The 8,102-nt window shown below is 40.6% G+C and overlaps 1 long non-coding RNA gene across 1 annotated transcript; it reads right to left on the bottom strand.

The window, feature by feature from the left end:
• Positions 1–1,150: 1,150 nt before the first annotated feature.
• Positions 1,151–7,805, bottom strand: LOC147574772 (uncharacterized). The gene is made up of 3 exons (XR_015243300.1): positions 7,627–7,805; positions 3,828–4,024; positions 1,151–2,875 (listed from the first exon to the last, which is right to left on the bottom strand). It is a non-coding gene; the product is annotated as an uncharacterized LOC147574772 (long non-coding RNA).
• Between the last annotated feature and the right edge of the window lie 297 nt (positions 7,806–8,102).

The raw sequence follows: 8,102 nt of genomic DNA, 5'->3' as shown, positions 1-8,102 counted from the left end.
CAGAGCTAAAAGTAAAAACCAAAGATATCAACTTACCTTTCATCTCGGCTTCTGCACATTTGGTGATCCTTACAGCTAAGAAACCAGGGCACCATTTTGCCAAAACATGTTTTTGAATTACAAACGTATTTCAATAAAACTTAGGTATATTTAACACACATAAACTATGTATTTTTGAGGTGTATTTAAAAGTGAGTAAATATTAAACAAGGTTGTAAAAACTGAAGTCTATTTTACACATGCCATTCAATAAATAAATGTTTTACTGTGACAATGATGGAATCATTACACTATTCACAAAAACTTTACAGAATTTACCAAAATATTAATTTATCGTGATAACAGAAAAGAGGTCTGGGAATGAGACCTACAATCGGAATTGTATGATGGGTATCTCCTTTTATTTCTTTCTTTGCTTTTTTGAGACTCTTAGTATAATTTCATTTGCTGTGCCTTGGGGTCATGAAACATCATCCAAATGGCCCTCTGGTCCCCCCATCTAAGCCTTGCACCTGGGTAGCTTCGTCTTGCTTTGCCAGTGGGGCCAGTTTTGTGCACAGGGCAATGGCCAAGAGAAAAGACTTCTGCCTTCTACTCAGCTTGCTTTTCCCTCATGAAATGGCTTTGACATGGCTGGACCACAAATCGTGCCCATGGCACAAGAGAACCTGCCCCATTCTGGCCTCCTGCTGTGGAGCCCATGGGCCTCACTCAAGCTCTCTGCAGATTCTACTCATTTTCTTTTAGACCACACATGCTCTTCTCCTCAAGACTCTATACAAAATGGCAAAGGGAAGCAAGACACATAGACTCACCCTGGCATGGAAAGATCGTACAATTGGCTTGGGGCCCTAGCCTGAAAAAAATAAAAAATAAATAAAACCCCAAAAACAAAATGGGGAGGTATAAATATTACCTAAGTTTGAAAAACAACCTCCAGCACTCCCCCCATCTATGGCTTCATCAGATACAGGTCTGGGGTCATCCTTGAAGAAAGACATGCTAACATTTTGGTGGGTTGATAGGAATGTTTGTAGATTAATAAATAGACCCAATAACTGTACCCTACCCATGAAATTTTCTTGAGCAAAATTCTAATAGAAATGAATCTTTTCTAGTGAAGTTTTCTGATGAAATTCCAATATGGACATCCATTCACTTGGGAATATTTATTAAAGGGGAAAATGGAACAGAGATAAGGAGGAAGACCATGTCCAAACAATGTAGGGATTTTTCAACAAAAGAGCATGAGAGGGATGCCTCGGTCCATTGAGTGTCTGGCTTGGGCTCAGGTCATGATCTCACGGTTTGTGGGTTTGAGCCTGACATCAGGTTCTGTGTTGACAGTGATGAGTCTGCTTGAGATCCTCTCTTTCTCCCTCTCTCTCTGCCCTTCCCTCACTCACACTTTCTCTTTCTCTCAAAATAAATGAATAAACTTGAAAAAAAAAAGTACGAGGACAGGTAAGGGAAGACGAACTCAGTTGTTCCTTGGCCGTGGGTTGAATGTTCACTATAGTTGGGGGAATGAAGATGGGTATGGAGCTGGTAGGAGATGGTGCCCTGTTCTGAGGTGTGGTGACAGGCCATTGCCATATGCCAGAGCCACAGCTACATACATCATGGATTAGGGAAGGAGAGGCGAGGAAATCCCTAAGATAGATGAGGGATTGGTACCCCAACTATTTCCATCCAGGAGCCAAGTTACTTTGTGTCTCTAGGGTACACATGGGACAGAAAGATATGCATCAAAAACTTTGGGTTAAGAGGGGCGCCTGGGTGGCTCAGTTGGTTAAGTGTCCGACTTCAGCTCAGGTCATGATCTCACAGTCCGTGAGTTCAAACCCTGGATCAGGCTCTGTGCTGACAGCTCAGAGCCTGGAGCCTGCTTCGGATTCTGTGTCTCCTTCTCTCTCTGCCCCTCCCCTGCTTATGCTCTGTCTCTCTCTGTCTCAAAAAAAAAAAACTAAAAACAAAAAACTTTGGGTTAAGAGACCAGAAAGTCACCAGAACATAAAAAAGAAGAGGCATTAATACCTCTATGAATTATCATCAGTAAAAAGCAAACTGAACTTTCCAGATCCGCTTTGAAACTTAATGGGAGGGAGAACAAAAAGCTTAGGTAGAAATTCACTGTACAGTATGCATGAGTATTGATGTGATATATGTAGAATGGTGTCGAAAATGCCTTTATTCAGGTACCATTTTTGTCTTGTTTTGTGTACATGAAATAATACACATGGAGGTTTCATCTGTGTGTTCAAAAACTTGTTGCCATAATCTTGCCAGTTCCATGGAATCCCGCAATCTGCAATCTTTTCTTTTTTTAATGTTTATTTATTTATTTTGAGAGAGAGAGAGAGAGAGAGAGAGAGAGAGAATCCTAAGAGGGCTCCATACTCAGTGCAGAGCTCGGCACAGGGCTTGATCCCATGACCATGAGATCGTGACCTGAGTCAAAAATCAGGAGTCGAACATGTAACTGACTAAGCCCCCCAGGCGTCCCTGAATCCTGTGATCTGGAACTGTGTTCTCCTACTTTGAAAATCTCAAGGACTTGAAACTTTAAAATTCCTTACAAGTCTGGATGTCTTGATAGCAAAACCCAGATTTGCCAAGGCTGGTCTGACTTTTCTGGGGACTGGGAGTAAACATGTGGGCAAGTTTGGATGACCTTGCATATGAATGCCCCACAATCTCTCTAGGGCAGGAAAACAAAAGCCGTAGAAATACTGCTTACGCTGCCCGGCCGTGCGTCAAGAACATCCTGTCTGCCTGGACTCAATCAGAAGCCTTTTCTCCATACATTCTCTGCGGGGCTCAACTGTGGTGCATCTAATGACGGTGCTGCTCACGTGTATGTTCAGTTTCCTCCCTGCAAGAGGGAAAAAGGAACCAGACCAAACGCAATTAAAAAGAGCACTGTAAAACTTTTGGCGTGGGACCTGAAAATCTGGAATCTAATCACAGCTTTGCTGCTACCTGACTGTGCACCCTGAAGCAAATTACTTCACTTCTCTGGGCCTGAGGTTGCTTACCTTTAGAATGGAGAGGCGGGGTTAGTGCTAGAGGATTCCTCCAGCTCTCACATGTTAAGATCCTTTTTAAACATACATTTTCATTTTTAGCTTGTGGACACCTTTCTAAAACATCAAAAATCACTGATATTCCTCTGTATCAAATTTCTCTGCATCGTCTTTTCTGATTTAAACCCTCCTCTCCCTTCTCAGAGGGACTGGCTCTTCTAAATATAGTGTTTATTATTCTTTGCATTTTTTATACTTTAATGATACATGTTTGTACCGGTAAGCAATATATGTTGCTGTTATGCATCTTTTAAACTAGATGTATATAACCATAATCTAGTCTATTCTTTTGCAGATGGAATTATTTGTTTGAAATTCTGTATTTGAGGGTCGTATATGCTGGCAGAATTTTACTAATTTTCTTTGTTGTAAAATAGCATGTTAAGAATATATTGAGGGGTGCCTGGATGGCTCAGTCGGTTAAGCGCCCGACTTCGGCTCAGGTCATGATCTCACAGTTTGTGGGCTTGACCCCGTGTCGGGCCCTGTGCTGACAGCTCAGAGCCTGGAGCCTGCTTCAGGTTCTGTGTCTCCTTCTCTGTGCCACTCCCCTGCTCATTCTCTCTCTCTCTCTCTCAAAAATCAGTAAACATAAAGATTTTTTAAAAGAATATATTGAATACATGTATTGATTACTCAGCTGCTCAGCATTTAAATTGCTTTCCCTTGTTTGTATTACAAACATTAATGTTTTGGTATGTGTGGTCTTGTATGAAAAGCTATATTCTTAGAGGTATATACCTAGGAATGGAACTCTGGTCAAGGTGCATGCATGTTCAGCTTCAGTAGTCCACTTTCCCGAATTCTTCTCTAAAGTGGTCGTGTCCAGTTACATTCCCACTAGGAAGATATCGGAGTGCATGTGTATAACATCAGGTCCTGCTGGGTTCTCCTGATAAGGCAATGTAGTCCTCTCTGCATACCGGTGAACATCTTGTCTAGTTTATAGGGCGACAGTGATAAGAAATGGAAAATAATGAATATGACTCATTCGTTTGACAAATCTTGAGTACCTACTGTGCACCAGGCATGAGGAAGTGCTGGGGCTCGAGAGACCTGCCTTCGTGGAACTAACCAGGCACATGTTTAGTGACGGTCTCCTCTGTACAGGGAATCCATCGCCTATTATTCTCACGTCATTACTGCAAAAGCCATTTGAAGTAGCTGTTGGCAACTGTGTTTTACAAATGAGTAAACTGAGCCACGGAAAGGGCACATAACTAGGAGTCCAGAATGGATCAGAACCCAAGTGCGACTGCAAATGCCCCGTCTATTCTTCTATTTGCTCCTTCCCCACTGTTTGTCTGAAAGCCATGTGCAGGCTAGACTCACCCTGGAATCCAGTGTGAACAGGAAATATAAAGCTTTGTGCCTGCCTTTCAGATTGAGAAGGCTGGAAATCCCTGAAGAGGAAATTGTTCTTCAAAGCTCTCATATCTGGAAATATTTTGAAACTCTGGGGAAGAGTTCTTATGTCTACTCCCTTCTTCTTTTTTGTATCTTTTGAGAGGACTCATGTTTGATTATGGATGGCTGGGTTATGGTCTCTGAGAAACACTAGATACCCCTAACCCACCGAGATATGAAACTATACAGGTGCTGAATAATATTGACTTCTAAAGAGCTGGAGACTTGCCCCCGCCCCCCCCACCCCCACCGACATCTTGAAAGTATTTTCTCTGTGTCAACTACATTTCTAATCCTAAAAGAAAGATCTTGGTATTTGGAATATACAATGTGCCTTTTTCTCACAGCAAGGTGTACAATTAATTCCTTATGTTCTTGAATAAAATAGTGGAGCAGAAAGTATCTCCAGGATCCCCAGAGCTTTCAGGCACACAATAACCGTGTTTATCTTTCCATTTTCAAAAGTGACCACTGCACACCCCTGCCTGCAGGAGAATGCGTAGTTAGAATTTTTTCAATTGTTTTCCCAAAGAAAAAGAGTAAATGAAGTCATCAAGCCATCTGGTCGACCTTCAGCAATCATTCACTATATTCATTTATCATATCTATGGGTAAACTGTAATAACAGAGAGCTAGCCACAGAAATACGAACCCTGGGAAAAGTTTAAGTGTGAAATGTTAAAATTTATAAAAGGAGGACACAGGAAAAGGGAATATAGCCTCCTCGTACCTCTTGCTGTCCTCGTTCTTCCTGTGTTTCTCCATCTGTCCTTTAGTCTTGGCTGTTCTGACTTTTCATGGTGACAAGTATTTTCATACTTCCCCACTCTGGGGGAAGGAGTACAGGGGGGATAAAATTTGGGGGGACCGCCTTCTCTCTAAAATCAGGCTTCTGCCTCTCAGAGGCTGAGCAACTGCCCCAAATAATAGAATTTTAGACAGACAACTGGAATTCAAACCATCAGGCTGCCACATTCCTAAATCTCCGTCCCTCTAGGTCCACTTCCTATCATAGGGACCTAACTGGTTAATTAAAAACACAAATCTTTATCAGATTAAAGCAGAGCACACAAAACCTACAAACTGACTTGTGGGAACTGGGGCAAATTTTTATAAAGTGACCCAATGTGTCCTCATCTCCTCTGAAGCTACACAGTGTCCGCATCTTCAAAGGAAACCTTATTTGGAAGCTATTAGGTAAGAAATGACCTGTGATTAGCTGGTGTCACAGTAATTCTGGATGTGGACTTCTGGTCTTTTACAAAGTGATTCTCACGTCCGCAGGGGAAGGACCTAAAGATCTGAGAACCAGGTCCAGGAATTATTCTCCAGAGTAGCCCAGCTCCAAGCCAGGTCAACTCCCAACTCATACACTGGATAGTTATGGATACGGTGAATGGAACACAGCATGTTCATGGGATAAAACAGATGCGTGGCTAACAAGGATATTCTCAATTTGTAATATTAAGAATGTCAAGGATGGATGATCAGAAGTGACATCCCATCACATTTGCCATCATCTATTGGTTAAAAGCAAGTCGCAGGTCTTGCCTACACTCGAGGAAAAGAGATTGCATACAGAGCATGAATATGGGACACCTTAGGGTCTATTTCCCCCACTGGGTGATATGAAAGGCTGCCAGCTTTCAGTATCCATAACAGGAAAGGGCTTTGCAGCCGGTCTGTGGTCAGTGCAAACAGCACTGCTGTTTGGACCATAGAGTCTGGGACCCCCTATGGTAATAGGGTATTAGAGGTAAAGTGCTGAGAAGAAAGGCCATGTGGATTTAACTTATTAATTAATTAATTAATTAATATTTTAGGTATCAGAATCATAATTTTATATAATACAGTAAATAATAATGCTTTATGAATGTGCTATCTTGATTGGTCATATGATTTTTCTGGCCCAATTTCCTACAAATTCATCAAAATGTGGTAAGTTCATTTTCAATGAGTTGAAAGCAATGTCAGTAGCTCTTGGCAAATGTAAGAACCACAGTAATTTCTAATTTTGAGAAGTCTCTTTCAGCTGATGCAACCGAAATTGGAGTTGAGTGTTTTACAGGTTGCAACAACATGAGGACAAATTTCTGATAAATTACCTCAAAGTAAGTTTTTAGTACATCTAGAGTATGATTCTAAATCTTTTTTTCTGAAAAGACTTAACCCTTTATATAAATCATTTTTGTTTAAGTCTGAGTTTAATTTTAAGCATAAATTTATACAGTGGCATTTTAATGCTTCCTCTGATATTTCCTATAACTTGTGGAGTTTGTACAAGAAACCAAGAGGGACTTTGTGATTTTTATATAATTTAAAACGCCCATTATGTAGTCTGTTGCTATATATTCAATGACAAGAAAACATTAATTTAAAAATTGCCTTTGTTGTTAGTAGGAATTTGTTCATTGAAAAATTCATAGGAAACTACTGTTTCTTTTGAATGGATGCAACAATTTTTAACTACAATTTCTATTTCTAAATTTGCTTTCCAATCTTGCAGCAAGTTTCAAAGCCAGAGATTCTAAATTCTTTGAAGAATTCTAGTAACTCCCTGATATGTTTTATTGCAATGTCTATTGTGTATGTTTTCTGAGTTCTGATCCCAATTTCAATGTGTGTGTAGTAATGGGGGGGGGAGTAGTTTCCCCACACATTCAAGCAGTTCTGGGACACCAGCTGGGTGTCCCACAATTCAACGCAGTTCTGACACTATCTCCAGGTAGATAATGTCTTCAGATGCCACTTGAAAGTCTTGGTCATTACTCAAGCTTCTGGTGACTGGCTATAGGCTGGAGGGTCCAATGACCCCCTCTTTGGTAGCCATTAATTTGCTAGAATGGCTCACAGATGCTGAGAAACATTTTATTTACTAGGTAACCGATCTATTATAAAAAGATACATCTCAGGAACAGCCAGACGGAAGGATGCATAAGACAAGGTGTGAGGGGAAAGGGTGCAGAACGTCCATACCCCCTCCAAGTGTGCCATTCTCCCCAAACTTCCATATTTGTGTCAATGGTAAACTCTCTGAACCATTCTGCCCACACTGTTTTTGGATGTTTATGGAGGCTTCATTACATAGACCTGATTGATCAAGTCACTGGCCATTGGTGTTGATTCAACCTACCTAGAGGTCAGGTAGGTAGTAGGGAAATTTTAACCCTTGGATCACAGGGTTGGTTCTTCTGGCCACCAGCCCTCACCCTTAGGTACTTTCCAAAGTTGGTTGATGTTTCTTGCTGTCATTGATATTTATTGATGTTTATTGCTCTCCTCACTTAGGAAATTCCAAGGGACTTTGGAGCTCTGTGCCTGAAATAAGGATGAAGACCAAATATATATATATATATATATATATATATATATATACACACACACACACACACACACACACACGTATATATATATTTATACATATTTTTATACATACATATGTATGTATACAATATATACATACATATATCTATATCTATATCTATACACACACATATTTCATATTATAAATCACAATATTACAACTTCATTTTGCAATAACTTACTGAAACATCTACTGGCTGCACAGGTAGTTCCCACCCTGGTGCTCAGGATGGAGAGTTCGTGTTG

The sequence above is a fragment of the Puma concolor genome, chromosome D4 (genome assembly GCF_028749965.1).
Source record: "Puma concolor isolate L17-30 chromosome D4, mPumCon1.1.hap2, whole genome shotgun sequence".
Lineage (NCBI taxonomy): Eukaryota > Metazoa > Chordata > Mammalia > Carnivora > Felidae > Puma > Puma concolor.
The sequence above is the reverse complement of the archived record's forward strand: the minus strand, read 5'-3'. Positions and strand labels throughout refer to the sequence as shown.